General features: G+C 37.2%; 1 long non-coding RNA gene across 4 annotated transcripts in view; it reads left to right on the top strand.

Annotated features, from left to right (window-relative positions):
* Nucleotides 1-19,956, top strand: part of LOC103138096 (uncharacterized) — a 114,760-nt gene that overhangs the window by 39,713 nt on the left and 55,091 nt on the right. The window contains exon 3 of one of the 4 annotated variants that reach the window (XR_001662112.1): nucleotides 16,568-16,752. The exons of the other annotated variants lie outside the window; for them this stretch is intronic. This is a non-coding gene — a long non-coding RNA (uncharacterized LOC103138096). Of the gene's footprint in view, nucleotides 1-16,567; nucleotides 16,753-19,956 lie in introns of those variants that run through there. 4 annotated transcript variants of the gene reach the window in all.

Below are 19,956 nucleotides of genomic sequence, written 5' to 3'. Positions count from 1 at the left end.
TCATCTAACCTCCTGCTCCTCCCTTCTGATTACTCTGTTTCTGTATCACACACACTCCCACATTAGCACATCCACAAGTAGCACAAACAGGCGTATGCACGCACACAATATCCGAGCAGTCCTTATTGATTGAATCAGAATTAATTGACTATGAGGTAATCATTGGCTGAAAACAAGGCTGTATGTCAGAGGAGTTGACATTTAGTCGACACGGTAGAGAAGGATGGAAGTGCGTGTGTGTATCTGAGGGTACGTGTGCGTGTGTGTGTGTGTGTGTGAGGCCAGGCACTGGCCTCACACACACATCGGCACGATGGTGTGCGAAGCATTACACAGTCACTGTCGACTCCACTGTCAGAGAGAGGGTCTGAGTGAGGCCCGTTTGGTTGTAAAATCAAGCTGACAGCTTTGTTAACAAGTCCGAGCAGATGAGGGGGATTATTTTATTCCATGGCACGAGGATGGTGCTCAGCAGACACCCCTCACATAGCGATGGATTTGTCGGCTTCCAGTGATTTTTCATAAATTTGCCTGTTACAGAGGACGAGGCAGTCCTAACTGTCATCATTAGAATTGAAAGCTCTCTTTAAATAGAGGCTGAATCCGAAAGGATTACACCCGTCTTCTTATAATAAAGCAACATATAGCTAAATTAAAATATAATTAACTGTAATTTAGCTTAATAAGTTAGTTGTCATCATGAGTGATAAATAAAATCCTTGGAGACACCTTGATTTTTTTTTGTTTTTTGGCAAATCTTATCCTGGCCATGAAATTATTTTATGGTAGCAAACTGAACGCACAGGACATTTCTGAAGAAGAATTTTGTATAAAAAAAAAAAAAACATGCAAAAGAAAAAGGAAGCAGAACACAATTAAAAAATGCAAAGCAATGTTCAAATGTATTCTTGCTATTAAAAAAATTACTAGCACACAAAGCCTTATAATGAATAGTCTGGTGTGTTTCAATATATTACATCTAGTATTAATATTTTTAACACATCTAAAGAAAGATAAAAGTATCTTCTAACTTCTAAGTTAATTATTCTGATCAGAAATCGCAAAAAAAAAAAAGGGAGTTTATATGGTTTTGCAACCATATAAGTTCAAATGTTAATACATCGGCTTACAGGTCAGAATAATCAATTATTAGTTTGATTTCTGCTTACAGTGGTGAATATTTAAGCCATTGCACTACTTCAAGATTTTTTCATTACTTTTTCTTTTATTGTTCCTTTCTGAGCTTCAAATTGTATGAACAAGGGACAAGGGGACTGTTTCTTTACTGTGCTGAATGTTAAACAGTCTAAGACCCTTGAGTGCTTAACATTACAGACTAAAACTTATTTTTAATTCAACTTCTTTGCCCTTTTACATTTGTATTTTTTTAATTTTACTTATTTGCTTGTTAGTACAGTGAATTTCAATAACTCAGAAAAGCTAAGTTAATTTATTTCAGTAACTCAATTTAAAAAGTGAATTTGCTCTTCGTTCAGTGTCAAAAGTAAAACAAGAAACTTAGAAATAGTAAAAAACAACAGGTGCATAATTTCTAGTCCCGTTTATTGCTCCTCTAGCTAAAACAGCAGTAATAACATTTATCATAATTTTGTCATTATACTAAATAACTAATCATGTAATCTCGGGTCAAGAAGGACATTTTAAAAAAGTATTTTCAATTATGCATCGGCAGAGATCTCTCTGCATCTGTGTTTGACATTTCTCTTCATAGCAGAACATGCTTGTATTATGTGTGGAGAATATGCTAACACAATGCTGTACCAAGCTAATCATGTTGCTGTCAATTATTCAGTGGTGTCTTAGGTTTGCAAGTTCACAGACACAGGAAAATTAGCCTTTTTACTTGGTGTGTCTTTAAGGCTTGCTTACAGGAACGACAGAAGATGTTATAGACATCAATATTTCATAGTTAATTATATAAGAAATGCCAGTGTCTTTAATATAAATGTGAGGGGTCTGTTTAACCAGCTAGTGTAGTGGTGGGAATTCAGAAGCTTTATGCTTTATTTTTTCTTGACACGTTGTGTGATAATGGTAAAGGATTTAATGGGTAAAGTAGAAATATGGATAGTTACGCTATGCCTTATGTCTTCCCAAAATGTGAATGTTTACATACATATGGAGAAGATAATTCATGCAGTCATTGCACTTGCAAATTTTCTGTCAATTTTGATCAAATCGTTTTGAGTCAGGATAAGTTGAGCTACCAAGGTTACATGAGCTTATTTTTTTATGAATATTGTTGCTTTCTTCAAAACAGAGAAGTGAAAATTGTCTTAGATTCATACTGAATCAGCATGTCAAAGGGTGTCGTATCAAAGTACCGATTTTATTCTGCCAGGTTAGAACAGCTGATTAGGGAATACATTCTTGGGTTTTTCTCTACTACAAATTATGTCTAGACCTTGAATTAGACTAGAACAGCATCTCCCAAAAAAACAATAGTACTTTGTTTTTCAAGCCTTTTTTGTTATTTGCCATGATGATTTGTACATAACCACCTTGATCAGCACCTGATGACATCATGATGGGGTGACTTCTCTGAGCTATTCAATGCTGATTCAGAATCTGTTTGTTATACTAAGGAGCACAAAGAACTGAGAAAAGGTCCATTTAAATTCTTACTGTGTGACCAGCCTGGTTAATATTGGGTTTTAATGTTTCCATGTTATGTTGGTTTTTTAAATAATCTAATCTTGAAGTCCCAGTAAGTTTAGTTTTTTTTTTTTTGCCATCATGCACCTGTGGTGCAAAAACAAACAAACAAACAAAAAAATAAATAAATAAATTTGTCCAATAAGATTACTTTTTACTCTCTCTGGTTATAATTCCAGATGCAGAACAGACTCAGATATTCTGATATTCTGAAGGCAGTTCCAGTGGCATACCATTGAATGTATTGATGGTGACCTTCCTGCCTGTTCAGCAGATCTTTGTTCAGCTATTTCCCATTGACAGTGTCTGAGTAGTGGGGATCTGCGTCTGCTGAGGTCCAGATTCTCAGAGAAAGTTGAGACAACAGTCTGAATTTGGACCAAAGTAAGGGCATATGAAATGTAATATTTTGATAAATTAGATTTCAGCTAATGATCAGCTAATGATTCGTTTTTAGGCAGTGTTGATATATTTATTTTGTTCACTTTTTGTTTTGGGTGTCTAATTAATCATTTAAATACAGAATATGAGAGAAATTAATTCTTGATTCCATTAGCAAATAGTTCCTATGCAAGTTAAAAAAAAATTCCATAATTTTTTTTCTTAAAATGTGTAAACATCATTAGTTTTTCTAAAGTATATAGTTAGGTTTTAAACAATAAAACCTATATAGTTAGGTTTTAAACAATAAAACCTAACTATATACTATGTACTATGGCCTTACATCACACTGATTAACATATTTTGATGACTGATGCATTTTCTTTCATGTGACTCATAAGGGTTGTAAAGACATAAACCCAGTGTAGACTAGAGTTAACTGTACATTGTGTCTGTAGCCACAGTTAGATTTGAAATTTGTCAAAGTCTGTCATTTTCTGCAGTTTTAATACAGTAACCTCCTCACACCCCAAATCCAACATGACTCCCAGGGGTAAATGTGAATATTTATAGGAGGGTAATGCTAGTTTAGTCTCGCTTTTGGGACTAATCACCTAATGAGGGCATTAGGGTACTGTTAGGGTCACGCTGACTTGTGTTTGACTGTGTCTTGCAAGTATATGGTGCAGGTGGTGTCCCTTGACAAAGAGGGACCCCAGGGAGGAGCAGAGGAGGAGACTCAAAGCCCCTTGGCTTGCCTAGCTTGGACGGTGATGGATACCTTGCCCCAGGGAGAATGGCGACGAGAGCACTTAACCGTAAACAGACAAAGACAAACATAAATGCTTCTCAGACAGAGAAAAGATCCAAGCCCCAGACACAGAACAGATATAGCACAAAGCGAGGTGGAAATGAGATGTTTAGCTTGATGATGCATGACATCTGTAATGCATTCTAATTCTCCCCACCGGAGCACTCGTCTTTAAGAATGATTGATGATGTTGTTTCATTGTCTCAGTAAACACAAGTTAATAAATGAAGGCTGTGTCTAATCACCCACAAAATGCAGTTTTGTTCAAAAAAATTGAAATCATCATGTGGAACCTAACTTGTTTCTTATTTTGCCATTTTTTTTGTCTGTGTGAAATGTATGGAGGTGTTTGTTTCTATAGTCTCCTTTAATAAATAGGACTTTTGTGTTTTTACCAGGTAGTTGACCAGTAAAACGTCTTTAACTTTTCATTAAATGGAGCAGAGTAGTGATTTCAATTTCATCACACCATGCTATGCACATCCCATTATTACACATGAGAGGAGCAAAGCTCTGCCATAATAATTTAACTTTAATACAATTGTGTTGCTTTTAACTTAGCAAGTTAATCACCCATGGAACCAGCTTGGCAGCTTATTTGGGCTGATGGTGGTAATGTAGCTCAACATATTTTCTATATAATGGACATCCACTGTTCAAATATGTGAATGCATCTCAAATCAGGCACATTGCGGTGCTGCAGACATTTAGATAAAATAGTCCATAGAAAGTACAATATGCATTTGTTTATTTACAGATCTTCATTAGTCTCTACCATAGTAGATACTATTCTTCTTTGGATCCATACCATTACAATTCAATAATACCTTTTAAAGACATCAAATGATGTTTTTATTTTTGTTTATACCTTTCTAAAGAAAGGTAAAGACAATGAAAAGAAGTGAGGTGTAGGTTATCTGTCTTGCACATATTTCTCTTAAAACTTGTCATTTTTCCCTTTTTTTCTGTGAACACAACAGGTGAAACTGAATGCAGAAAAGGATATTGAGTGATCTGATATAAAATCGCACAGAACATAACGTAATTCACATTTCATTATGTTAAAGTTTTTGTAAACTGAAATAAATTTGCTTATATTGTAGTGGACTAATATTACACATATATATTAGTAGCTCATAAGTTTAAATTTCAGCTACTTGAACTGATTTGGTGTTACTTGGTGGTACAGATGCCTCCCTCTTTTTCTTGTCACCCAACTGTATCTGTAGAAATAAAGATCTTACTATGCCCAGTATGTTTTTCATAAAGGGATCACTGGAGGTCATCCTCCTTTCCATGATTACACCTTGAGATCCTGTCCATTTTCATCACAAACAGGATCAGTAATCCTGTTTGTGTGATCCTGTTCCAACATGCAATGGGAACAGGCTTGAGTTGGTGCTGAGGATGTGCCGTAATGAACATCATGTTCTCAAAAAGACAGGAAAAAATGACTGTGAGAAAATAGCTGAAAAAGGCACAATTTATTAGGTTTGGGACCGTGTTTATGGGATTTCATTTCATCATTCATCCAGAGAACCTTTTTTTAGGTCAGAGACTGATGTATAAGAAAGCCTAGTTTTGTACTCTCCGCTGTAAGTTTTCCCAAAGGTGTTCCATTGAAGGCTTCAGTATTTTATGCTTTCTCCTACATATGTTGTTTTTTAGTTACTTAAGTGTCCAGATGGGTTGAAGCCAGAAATCTGTGCCTTCCAGAAAAGTTTTTCCATATCAAACTTGCTCAGTCATGTCTTTATGGACTTTGATTTATGCAATGGTGTACTTGGATGTTTGAACAATGGTCACTTCAAAATCATTACCTTCATCATCCTTAAGCCAACTTGTAACTAATTTGACATTACGGTTTTGAGGTCATTGTTAATTTGAAAGACCCATCTCCACAGGATTATGTTTTGAGATATTTCCTCATTATTTTCACATAATTTTCTTTTCACATGATTACATTTATTTCGGTGCCACTCTCATATTTCACAGTTGTCACAGTGTTCTAATGCATACTGGATTCCCCTTTTTTCTCCAAATGTAATATTAGTCATTATAACCAAACCCTCAGTTTTAGTTTCACCAGAACACATTTCTCCAAAATGTAAGGTCCTTATCCCAGAGGAAATTTGCAGCAGTACACAGTTCTCATTCTGATATGTTCCTGGCTTTCTTTCTTTCTTTCTTTCTTTTTTTTTTTTTTTTGGATTATGTCACAGAAGGAAGTAGTTTGTTTGAAATGAGCCTTAATACATAAATTCTACAAGATTTCTGAAGCAATTTTTATCTTAGTTTAAAAATAATTACACATTGTTTTTCTCTCCTTATTCTGCCAATTAGCAAATGTAAATAATTATGATAAACCGTTCTGTTTTGTCTGACTTTATGTGAGACAGTCAGGAAAAAAAATGTTTATCATTGTATACACTGGATGCAAATATCTTATACAACACAACAGAAACAAATTGGTGCTTTTCTGTGTGCATTGTATTAAGTACTACCTAACCTCTTAGTGTTTGAAATAAATTGCATCTATAAATTTGAATCAATATTTAACGACAATAGCCAGTTTGTGAAAATGTTAAAACATACTTATTGAAGTAAGTATATTTTTAACGTTAAAAAGTTTGAACTTTCTCAGTTAAACTAAACTAAAATTGAACTGCTCATTACCGTTTGTCCAGGGTAATAAGCGCTCTCAGAGCTGTGCCATGAGTACTTTTATGCAGTAACTCCTAACGTTTTCAGAAAAGGAAAGAAAACAGCCATTCCAAGTGATTACAGAAAAAAGAACAGCTAGTTGACGTAATGTAGAAAACTGGCATAGTTGGGGGGGAAAAAGAATATCTTGCCAGTCACTGGGACATTCTGTGCTACAAGGTTTACAAACTAACAAATTAAAGGAATCGAGAATGACAATGTGACTACATATGCTTGCCTTTAGTGTCAGTTTCTTGGCCCAGAGCCCAAAATGAAGAAACCAAGGCAAATGTATGACATGAAAGTTCAGGTTTCATAGAACAGTAGGTAGCTTATTAAACTATCTTTGATCCCGCTGTCTTTGATATCTGCACTCTCATAAAGAATTCACTTTCAGTAGTAAATATATGTAGTTCAGAGAGACATCATGACACACACGCACACACCCCTTATACCCTTACAGTCTCTTTAAATTATACAAAACAACCTAGCAAACTATGCAGGTCAAAAGATTTGGAGGAAAGAAGTGATCTGATTTAGTTCTCGACTTAGTTACATTTGAGATATGGGAGATTTTCACTCAGGAAGGCAACTTAAGTTTTAAGAAAAGTTCATATTTCACTTTGAGGATTTTGTTCTATACTTACTGACTTGCAAATATTACAGTTTTACAATTTGCAGTTCTAAAAATACCTATAAATTCCTTTGTCTTTTTTTTGTAGCAATATGTTGCACTGTTTTACAATTGCACAAGTTTATGATTCATCACACACAAATCGGATATTAAGGTGATAGAAACTTGGCATGTGCACTTCAGCAATCAGTGTTGTGGGTCTGTGAAAATGAGCTAACAAATGTGGTTGTGTTTAGCTGGCCTGAAAACCTTGTGCCTGTGACCCCATACCCGAGTTGCCATGGCATCTCTCTGTTTGTAATTATCCCAGTTTTGTGGGGGGAAATAATGAGCAGCATCTATCAGAGTCGTGCCATCCCATTGTGTCCTGTCCCGGGCTTTAGCATGACCTGGCAATGCCATCCCTGCTGAGCCCCCTTTGCCCAGGGTCTAGACATGTTTGTTTGCTTTGCCCAAAGGATGACACAGTGCAGAGGAGACGGAAAGGTCATAGCCACCTCTGGCCTGACCTCTCACCCTTCCTTCTGCTTAATGCCAGGGCACTGGGACTGTGATGACTAAAAAACACACATTTGTTCCTGGTTAGATGAGCACAAACACACACACACACACGCACGCACGCACGCACACACACACACTGTTTTAGACGTGCAAACGGAAGAAAAGAAACCTATTTACCCAATCCTGCAATCCTGTCTGTTTCTTGCATCGCTGCTTTTTTCAGCTCTTTGATGGATATAGGTGTTCTAGTTGACATTTGTTTTTTATGTCTTGAGAAGCAACAACAAAGAGATAAATCTACTTGATGTCTAAGTGAAAGTTTACTTAATTGGAGCTGTTATGTGTTGTGTTAGTGGAGCTGGAAAGACTCAGCCTCTGCGTCCTCATTAAAAAAGTACAAGCCCACTTTTGAACAGTAAATGAAGAATTGATTAGAAAATCCTCGCCTGTTGTGATATCCACTTCTCTCATTGTTCTCTGCTGGCTCAATACTGCTGGGGTTTTTTCACTGCGCCTTCCAATTACCTTGTGCAGATCAAGAAAGGTGCCAGATTAACTAGAGAAACATTGCTAACACAAAGAGAATTCCTAACTTAACAAGATGTCATTTCTCATTGATAAACCCTGTCAGATTTCCAGTGACTTCCCTTTCTGAATAATTAGGAGGTTCAGATTTGAACGCATACACAGAAACTTCATATATCATTAGAAACAGCGTGCAATGCCCTGTTTAATATTTTAAAAATGTCTTCTTTTCAGTTCAGCCCATGAATATTTCTAATGGCTTCCTTCAACATCTTTTTTTTAAGTCTTATTGAAGAGATAGTAAGTAGAGAAAGTTATTGAATGAGCAAATTTGATATAACATAAAAACCCTAAAAACATATAAGATTGGTTTCTATGTAACTGCTTATAATCTTGGTGCTTTGAGTAAATTAATTTCTATTAAAAAGCAGACCACTGAATTGTGGTCTGCTTTTTGGTACTTTTTAAACATATTTTTCTTACATGGAGCTTGTTTGGTTTTTATGTCATATTAGTGTCACGTCATCTCTTGGTGTTCACTGAGAATCTGTTTGTTTTAGCCCTCAACTTAGCTCTCATTGATCAAAGTGGTGCACGGATGTCCAGTTGTTTTATACACAAAATTCGGGACTATGTAAGTTTTGTATGAAATGTTTTCCAATCCTATGCCAGCTTTCAGGTCATGTATACAAGTTTTTCGAATTGTGGTTCGTCAGAGGAAATCAATATCGCAAGAAGCATCAGTTTTCTGGGTTGAAAAGATTTTATTTTTTTAAGCTGGCGATGAGTGACTGTTCAGTTGATTTCTTTTCCCAAGGCATGTCACTGTGGAATGGTGCCAAAATTGGGAACCACAAAGATGAAAACCTGGCTCTCCAAAGCCATAACAAATGGACGTTGGTCTGCCTTGGATCAGCTGAGGGAACTTTTCTGTGGATGTGATATCATTTTGGACTGTGGAGTTCTGCAGAATATTGCACTGGACAGTTGGTTTTAATTTGGAGCCCTGAAGTGTGGTGAATTGGTAAGGGTCTGGAGACTGTCAAACAGAGGCAGAACCTCATTTAGTGCTGTAAAAGTCAAGTAGGTCACTTTTGCTTTGTGGTGTCCAACATTTCTGATTTTGTTTGTGCCTTTTCTTGAGTAATTAATCATCATTCATTAATCATTGTTATAAATTTAGTGGGCAAGAATAGGAATATTTCAAATAAGTAGTGGCATGGGGTGTAAACTGGGATTGTTTCAAGTTCCCCTATTCTATGGATGAAAGTTGAAATTTATCCTTTAAGATTAATTCTTACTGTATTGGGCCGAGAGGAATTTTCTGGTAATTAATATCTGACCCTTTTAAAGAATGTATGTTTTATTTGCTTAAAATCACAGTTTTATCAAAGTTTGCCTTTTATGTTGTCTATGTTGAGATATTTTTGAAGTTTCTTAAATGATTGCTGTGATTAGTTGAAGAAGACTGCATTATTCGACTCAGGTGTGTTGAATCAGAGACGCATCTAAAAGTTCAGGGCTTATATTTGCTTGTTAAATTTGATGATTGTGTGTCACAAAATGTAATGTTTATTGCTGTTTCATAATTAGTTACTGGATTATATTTGTATGGAGTAAAGCAATTTGAACAGCCTTGTTGCTGAAATGTGCTATACAAGTAGACTTGAGTCGACAATCAAAATTGAAACTCTAATTGTCTTGACCAATTAGTAACAGTAAAGTGGCTTTTAGAAACTAACAAGCATTGAATGTGTTTGGTTTTGCAATCAAATCAAATGCAATGTAGAAGATGGTGTTCATCACATTGGAAAAAGTTTGGGGTGGTTAGGCCATCTGGCATACTGGGCATTGCCTGTTGCAGACAGCTATGAACCAGCCCAACGTTGTCATAATTCATAAATAATTTTTGTTGACCATGATGGCCCTTCTTTTTTTTTTTGTTTGTTTGTTTTGTTTTTGGAGAAAAGTGGGCACATCTGACAAAATCTCTCAGCTCTCCTCAGTCCTTTGACCAGAGTTATATTTTGTCATTAGAGCTGAACAGAGCTGGACAGAAGATTGTCTTTGGACGAACCGCAGAAGTGCAGAGAAACTGAGAGGAAAAAAGGCTAAAAAGCCTGCAAGTAGGTACAGATTGGAGATTCCCCATACTACACTGACCAATTATTAATTTCTTGCAAAATAATTGACTAACATGTCTCTGACTGTTGTGATGAGTATTTTTGATTTTTATTTTAACTGTAAGGCTGCACTTCGAAGCATTAATATATATACATTTTTGTTCAAATACATTGGAATCTCATTGAGATCAGAGCTCCTCAAAGTTTGTTTGTTGTGCGGTTGAAAGCAATTGTTTACACTTCTGAAGGACAATTTCTATAAATGTGCAAAAATATTTTCATTCTCCACAACAAATAGGTTTTGAGTTCAGGATTTTTTTTCTTTAAGTCCTAAAGGTTGCAGGACTGCATTGGATTTGAATGTCCTTGTGCTATTGCTTATTGCAAAACACAAATGCAAGTATTTTGTTTTTCGCTTGTTTTAGTGACTGAAAGTCTTTGAATTTCTTTCCCTCAAGAGTTTGAAGGCTGGGATTGGCTTTTACACACAGTTTAATAAATAACTAAGTTCATTTTTCCACCTTTATGAGATTTTTGTTAAATGAAGCCCTATTAGAAACATCCTTTATTGTCTCTCAAACAAAAAATTCAAGTAAAGTTTCTTAATTAGTTGAATTCTTTTGAATTGTAGAAATCTTGTGAATAACCATTTAGTCCTTAAGAAATGTAGTCACATTAGGAGGATCAGTAGCCATCATCTCCTTCACTGAATTGTGATTTCTTACCGTCTGTAAAACGGTTGCCTTTTCTCAAATAATATACATCAGCAAAGAAAACAATAAAGAGACATCCACCCCCAATACATCCCACTCTCTCTTTCTGAGATTGATTGTGTTATTATGACACTCCAGGGAAAGTCCGTTTAAACCTCCTTTTTTGCCCTTATTCCTCATTTGGAAGCATCTCATGAACAATTTACCCTGTGCTTGCTAATGATATTTCACAAGGCGCTATGGGATATCTTTTATACATCAATAAGGGCAATTATCAGCTTAACTGGGAAAGCAGTGTCGCCAGCTCAGCCATGCCTTTCTCCCCTGTGCTCTACGCCAGTGTACTCTCCTGACATGCCTTGGTGAAATGTAACCACCCTGTCTGAATTAAATGCTGCATTTGCTTCAAGAACAAGTCATTAAAAACTGTCATGAAACCTTTAGATGAACGTTGTAAATAATAGAAAATTGAGCCTATTTTATATTTTTCATACTCAGTATATTAGTCTTGCAAAAACAGATATTTAAAGACGTGACTCCTCCTGAAGTTGTTCACTTTGTATAGGTCTGTTAATCTGAAAGTCAGTTTGTAGTTATATAAATTCAATAAAAGAGGGCACTACCATCGTAGTTGTTGTGCCCATTGTCTTTACTTGAGCTGTATCTACAAAGAAGTTGACCTCCAATTTGTAGAATAATAGCTTTTCTTCTAGAAACCCTCTCTTTTGAGTCTTACAACTCAATGATGAAAAAATAGATATGAAAAAAGTTTTGTTCATTTTACCCAGAAAAGCACAATCTTAATTTGAAAGAGTGCCTCTTACACCGATGTGTTCATATCCCTGACACCATCTCTCTCAGAGCCAATCGAGCCTCTTCTCTTTTTTTTGTTCTTTAGTCTCTTTATTCATTGCCCAGCTGTCCTGAACTGGTGAAGCACCAGCTGGCTGAACAAACCTAGGATGGTATAGTAGCTGTAGACCTCAGTTGCCCACAGAAGCACACATGCTTTTGTACATGGCTCCTAATGCAGCTTCGAACCCGTAGTTATGAACAAGAGGGTCAGACCAGAGCTTATATTTATAACCACACCACCATGACCGCCGCCGCACCATTGCAGTAATCACCACAGTGCATTGAGACTGAGTGGAGCAGACACTTGGCTTACTTCAGATGGGCACCGGCCAGCTTGGCACCACAGCCCAGCGGCTCTGAAATGAAATCATAGATGAGCTTTGCCCTGTCAGCTCAGAACTGGCAACCCCGTTACTCAGAGGAGACGAGAAAAAGGAACATGATAATGTTTCAGCTTAATAATTAGAAAAGGTCGGTTTTCATTTGTTTTCTCTTGTGCTTTGTATGGTGACTTGTGAGTGTGTGGTTTCAAATTGCACAAACTGATGTTCTCACTAAAAGTGATTGTCATAGATATACTTAGATTGTATGATTTTGTTTTTGACAGATAAATTGTACTTATAGTTTAAATCAGAATAATTTAACAGTGTAGTGTTAATTAATAGGTTTTGTGTTTATAGACTTATTCAATAAGTCTTAATATTTTTGAAAAGCATATTTCAGGAGGCTCAATTCACAGAAGTGAAATACACTAAGTTGACTAATTAAAAAAAATCTTTCCAACTTTTTCTTAAGACTGAAGACTTTATTCTTACGGCTAATATAAACACATTTAAAAATTAGAACATGAAAATGTATGAGTAATATCTGTCTAAATGTTTCTACTTTCAAAACTTACTTTTAATCAAAAAAACAAGACTCTTCAGAACACATATTGTAATTTGTTAAATATGTAGTGAGCAAAGAGTGATCGCTTCGTTTGTCAAATGTATTCAAGCATATTTTAAAACCCAGACTTAGTCAATAGAAATGGATACTCTATAAGTCCTTACATGACCACTTTAGATTTTTTTTTTCCTATCTATACTTATTTTCCTGCAGAGACTCATAGAGAGATGTGACTGTGGTGGTGTCTTATTATGGAGGTGTCACCACATAACTAGCCACCACAGTTTGACAATGCTACATTTCCCCTATGGTTATCGATCAAGAAGACACATCTTACTAGGGCACACCAGCAAACACATCCTTTAAACTGTCTCTCTGCATGTTGAGGTCAGCGTCAGTGGTCTTGAGGTAAAGGAAAGTATACGCCACTGTGCCAGCCTAGACGTAGTCTGCATTGACATGGCCATTTGAGGTTTTAGGTTACATTTTTAATGGCTTTCTGTGGATGTCTTTCAGAAAAAAGGCAATTTGACAGTATAAGAAAAACCACAGAAAGGCAAACTGAGCTCTTGGGTTGGTCATGTCAGTCATATGGCTGGAGAGCACTAGCCATAAGCTCATTAGCACACCCCAGAGTTTGGAGAACACTGGATACTGGGTTTGGCTTGTGTGCATAAATAGTGACAAGATGATGGTTGTTTTCAGCTCAAGCTATACAAATGAGAAACATTCAGACAGTGAAAAATGGCTCGATTTTTTTCAAGGTATTTAAATAGAGGTAACAATAATAATGTCATTTCATAATTGTGTAGTTCAGCAATTTTTATCGTCAAAATGGGGATTATAACACTGCGTATATGTCATCCATATGTCTTCCACAGTTGACTTTTAATGTTTAATGGTATCTGCAGTTATATGGGATAATGATGGCCATGACTAATTGCAAAAGTCAAAACAAACCTGTTTGTAATACATGGATCATTAAATTATTATTTCAAATTTCAAATCATATTTAAACAGAATTATCCCATGTTAATAGTTAAACACTGAGGCAGGATTATCTGTGGAGATCCTGTGCAAGCTGTGAATAAGCAATATGGCAGGACAATGGAAAACCAAACAAATACAGACCAATTCAAATAAAACAAACCAATAACTTCAAGCAAAACGGAAGCCTTTAAAACACTAACCTGTGTCTTATGTTACCCAATAAAATAAATTTGATGACGATGCCTAGGGCAGCCTAGATAGATATGTGTGTGAGTGTTTTGATAACATCAAAATGGACAAACATGGCCATGCCATCATCAACGTGTTGATGTTGGGTGTGGTCAGCCAGCACTTCTACCAGCTCTCGAGAGAAAAGTTACACTCATGTCCTGGAATCTATTGAGAAGAAGTTAATCAGCCCATATATGCCTGTCATGCCCTGGTGGAAGTTCTCCATATGGAATTTCAAGCACTGAGTGAAACTCTGGAGTTCAGCCATAAAAAAAACTAATTTCGCTTGCTGCCAAGAACCAAATGTAATATAAAGAAGAACCGGTCCACAAACAGAACCCGATGCTACTCCACATGTAACCTTCACAATAGGTATACTGATATTTGAAGACTCTTTAGTATCTTACATTAAGGATACAGTCATACAGATGTGTCACTGGTGTTTGCCCATGACGTATGTAATGCGCCAGTTTGATGTTGTGCCTATGCCTGTGCTGTAAACAACCATCTGCCACTGCTAAGAGAGATGAGCCTAGCTGAACAAGGCAGGTTTTAATGTTAATTCAATATTTGGAAGCTTGACCAACAAGGACTTAACAGCTTCAACTTCCTCCACTCCCATTCCTAAAACTATAAGCAGAGTACAATTCTAAAGCATCACAGGAAATTGACATCATTGTTCACAAATTCTCCTTCTGTTTGCTGTTTGGCCCGATAGAAATTCTACTGGAGCAAATCCAAAGTCAACGGGAGAAAGCCCAGACTGTGCTGTAAGCAAGAATTGAATCGAGTGGAGTAGCACAGAAAGCCAATGGCCAGGCTAACACTGAGAGGCTAGAATGTGAATTGTACTGCTCTTGCTTACTCCCCTACCCACCCACAAACCCACTTCTCCCATCAGACAGGTGCGCGTGTGCATGCCCTGACCTTGGGTGCAATGCAGAGCTTGTCTTTATGAGGCCTTGAGACATGGCATTTGTGGCATTTAACCCCCTCATCACTTCGTGACCCCCCACTCGCACCCTCCCTCTGCTTTATACTGTCATTCTCTTTTCACCCTCCTTCCTTACTGCCCCTCTTTTCTATTCCATTCTTGCTGCATATTCATCTTCTTCCACCTACCTTGCTTCCTTGTTAAATCTCTTTCTGTCACTGACTTCAGCCCTTTAACCTGGCAAGTAAACAACAGTGGTCCTGGTATATGTGTGTGTGTGTGTGTGTGTTTGTTTGCAATACCTTGTGAGGACCATTTTCCTGACACATACTAAGTTGTGGGGACCCACTGCTCCTTGTGGGGACTGAAGCCTGATCCCCACAAGGGGAAATTGTGTTTTTGGGTCAAGGGTTAGATTTAGGACTAAGGTGTGCATTGAGTTTTGGATAGAGTTAGGGTTAGGATAAGGGTATGGCTTAGGCTGTAGAAATGAAGGGAAGCCAATGGAAAGTCCCCACAAAGATAGCCACGCAAATGTGTGTGTGTGTGTGTGTGTGTGTGTGTGTGTGTGTGTGTGTGTGTGTGTGTGTGTGTGTGTGTGTACACTAGAAGTAACCAGACAGCAGAATTTACACCTTCCTCTCATGCAGTTAGGAGCCTGAAGAAGGGTAGAGAGATCTTGACAAGGTCAGTAAGCTTTGTAGCTCATAATTACCAAGGCAGGGTCTACAGTATATGTCAAAGCTGGTAGACCATGCAGGATTCAGTACACAAAATGAGCCTGTGTGCTAAAAGTGGATAAAATGTGTCTATCTATAGTGGGATTCATGGTCTTAGAAGTGCACTGTAAGAAACACATTTTGTGACACATTATTATTAATAAATATTCATATTTATTTGGTTCAGTTCATATGTTGCTTAATCATTTTACAAATCACCAGATGATTTAGCAGCCATGTTCATTGATCACACAAGGTAAAACAAAACATGAATTCATTAATCGAACAAGAGATTAGCAAACGATTTAATCACCAACTCAAGCATTCATTTGATAGAATTTTGATTGTAATTTAAGCAGAAAAAAACGAATAACGAATTGTGTTACCTTACAGCACATTGAGAGTTATAGAGTAAAAATATAGTTGTGGTCTGAATATGCTGATGTCTTGTTGTTGTCAATAGTGTTTATTCAGTTCTACTCTCGTGTAATGATTGCACCAAAAGGCTATCTGTATATCTTACACACTTGAGGTAGAAGATATTCATTTTACTTAAATGCTCTTTAGTCATTCAGAATTTTTGGGACTTAACATCGAAGTTTCACCCCCCTTTTTTAACAAGTTCAAAAGAACTATAGTAGGCTGAAGTGAACTGATTAAAGCAGTGGCATTTTCTCTTTAAATAAAACTGTTGATCTGATGAAAAATACATTTCAGGAAATTCCACATGATCGTTGTCTTGTTACAGACAACATATTTCAGTGAGAATGTTCTTTGTCTTTGTTTCTGTAAGAGATTTTGCACATGTAAATTTTACTTTCTTCTCCGAATCGTTCTTTGTTTTTTGTTTTTTTTTGTTTGTTTTTTTTTAGTATTCTCGCAGGCTTTTTGCTCACATTTGCAGTACACAACCAAAGCGACGGAGATCATTGACTAAAGCTCAAGTTTCCTGTGTACAGTGCCTTATTTTGCAAAGCCATCTTCAGCCATCCTTTTGACTGTGTAATGTACATTAGGAGTTGAATTACCTCATATGTGTAATAAAAAAAGTAAAATTATGTTAAATGCATGTTTAATGAAGAAGTGTCTTTATTGAAAACAGTTAATGTCTTCATAGTACCGTTGCTGCTGGCAGTGAGTACTCAGTGAGTACTCCATCTGATTGTTGCATCAATGGTTGCTGTCCTTTGTGGATTCAAAGAACTCACCTGATTATTAGGTGGATTTAAGATACACAAAGTCACTGGGGGCCTCATTACCTTCATGAATGTGTATTCCATTGTTCTGCTTTTTTCAGTTTAATTTTTTCTTCTTCTAATGCAACGAGACGAAGAATGGGTGAGAGAAGCTTTCAAGACAATCCTGGAGGAGGGCAATTCACAGTGCTTTGGGAATGCTGCCCCATTCTTCTCCTCCGCTTTCTGCAAAGGTTGAAACTGAAGTTATGGTCCTTCTCTCCTCTGTGGGTACCTCTGGGGGCCATGAAATGCCCCATTGGCCCCTTATCTCCCAACTCTTGTGGTTGCTCTCAGATTTTTACAGCAAACACAATTAAACATCTTCCAGAAATGTAACCATTACTGAGAAAGTATTCTCAGAGCAGAGGAAGCTCAAACAGCGAGGAAAGGTTTAGGAGTGTTATGGAGAGACAGACCCTGAGCTAATCATAAAACCTCTTTGAATCTTAGTGAAGTGCATTTCAGTATATTACGTATCTCACTCAGCCTCGTATAGCATTTTATTTAAACTTTGCAAAGAACAGCAGCAAAAAAAGTTTTTTGTTTTTTTTCTTAACACCGAAACTTTTAAAAACTGTCAAAATGTTACTGTGATAAAACCAGTAATCTGGCCTGACCAGTTGGCTTTGTAGATTTCTGATTATATTTCACAGCCATGTAACACTATAAGAGGGAATAGCTTAAAAAATTCCACCAGCAGATGGCTGAAACAATGTAAGTTTAATGACATGTGATATATGGTCTCCTGCCTTTCTCTGTAATTTCACAAGATGCTGCTTCTGTTTTTCAAAAGGAATACTCAAAAACGTTATCAGGATGAATCAAGACAAAGTTGCGACATGACTCCTGCTTCCACTGAGCCTCTGTTATAGACATGCCACGTGTTTTGATCTACACTTGTGTCAAAGTCTGAAAAAAATGGGAGAGGATTCTTTCTATTGTTACAGACAGATTCAACAGACGACTCAATAAGCCCTAGGCTTGCAGGTCAGATTTAAGTTATATTATGTCTAAATTGAAAGTTTTGTTTTGGGGGAGATTGTTTACATTTTGTTGCAGTTATTCAATTTGTGGACAAAATCTTATTCTTCTCAAAATGTTCTTACTGCATACTGCAGAAAAGTAGTGTGTGAGAATTTATATGACACACCAGCACATTTGTAATTCGTTACATTTACAAAGGGAAGCACACCTCAGGTTTAGAAAATACTACACTAAAAAAATGTTTTTTGCAGTGCCAGGTCAATTCATAACCTCATTGTGTACCATGCATGTTTTTCTGTCATCACCATTGTTTCATGATATTCTGAAAGATATGTGTCTCTCTCTCTTTTTTTTTTGAGAAACACATTTATTGCTTTAAAGAATTAACTTTACATTTTAAATTACAGACATATGAATAGTCGAGGGCTTACTACCCTGTGATGATACATGACATGAAAATCTCATCCTACAATGTAATTAATCACAAATGATTACACACCCTCTGATGACAAAGCAGTTGAAAATCATTACACTGCCAGGAATGAACTGATGAATGGTCATTATGAAGCATCTCATATAAAACTGCTCTTTCCCATACCCATAAATATCTGGTACGAAATGACACAAACTACAAATGCAGAAAAATAGTGATGGGTTAAAATGACCAACATATTCTTGTCACATTTTAATATGTCAAACTTCCTTTCATACACAAATGTCAAATCATTATCACCTCCACCCAAGTGTACTGAAAGAAACTTAAAATGCTTATGGCGGTACAATGCAAACGCTGCATATCTTTGGGGGATGGGAAGCCTAAGGCTGCATCTTGTTTTGGCAGCTGCAAAGAAAGAAGTGCTTCCTCTCTTCTGTGCTCTTCTGGCACTTTGCCTTCTGGGGTAAGAAACTAGGGGACAGGTGGGGACAGAATGGCCCATGCCAGCTGACCTGTCATCTTTCGAATCTGTATGTGGGGGGAAAAAAAGCAATGAAGTTGGGGGATGAGGATTTTGGCGGGGGCTGTTGAGGCCTGGTACGGTACGCATGCAGCATCAGTGTCGTGTGTGTTGGTGTGTGTGTGTGTGAGAGAGCAGGGAAAGGAAAAGAAATGGAGGAACAGAGGATGACAAGAGAGAGACAGAACAGGATGGTACTGCTGATGGAGATGGGTTGTGACAGTTCTCCCTGGGATTGTGTGATTAATTGGGTTCAGGTCACCTCTTCAATGTCTGGACAGTAATGCTATGCAGTCTCATATGGCTATTTACATACAGTGGGCTTCTTGGGCTCCCAAAACACACACATTCACGCATGCATGTGCTAGGGAAACAAAACACACACTGTCTATGTGGAATACTGTCATTATTTTTAGCACAGATACAAGTCCAAGTTGTAGTAGCAGCAGTGGAGCTTGTTGGTTTCCATGTTGTATTCAGATACAACTTTTTTCTTGTTTTTCTTTTCATATTTTTTCTTGTGCTGGAACAAATATATGTACTTGACAAGAGCTCCTGCTAAGAAAGTGGTTGTCGATGCTGAAGTTCCTGTGTTACCTTTTGCAAACTCTGTCTCAAAGCACCAGCCCCTCTTTCAGAAGAAGGGATAAGATAGCAACCCAATGGAAAGCACAGATACTAAGAAGACACATGCCACTGAATAATTTATGGCCCAGCAAAATAGAGACAGCCACTTGAAGTCCTGAGTAAGTAGGAGACATAGACACTGGTGACATATCAAGCCACAATAAAGAGACAGGGAACAGTGAGGAAGGCAGAAGGAAAACGTTCTGAGAATCTCCTGAGTTAAGAGTTTGTTTTGGTTTCCCCCGCACTATCTACCTTTCTGTTTGAAAGTTGCATTGCACTGCCTTGTTTACCAAGTCCTCTTGCTGCTTGCTCTGTCACACCAGGGATAGTACCCAGGTGAGCACCACTACACACAAGGAAGAGAGAAGCCAGTGGCCCTTTGATTCTGGGCTGCTGGTTCCTTTAGATTAGCTATTCTCTCTATACCCTGATGAATGCACTGGCAGAACAGCCAGTGTAACGGA

The sequence above is a fragment of the Poecilia formosa genome, unplaced genomic scaffold (genome assembly GCF_000485575.1).
Source record: "Poecilia formosa unplaced genomic scaffold, Poecilia_formosa-5.1.2 Scaffold46, whole genome shotgun sequence".
Taxonomy (NCBI): Eukaryota; Metazoa; Chordata; class Actinopteri; order Cyprinodontiformes; family Poeciliidae; genus Poecilia; species Poecilia formosa.
The sequence above is the reverse complement of the archived record's forward strand: the minus strand, read 5'-3'. Positions and strand labels throughout refer to the sequence as shown.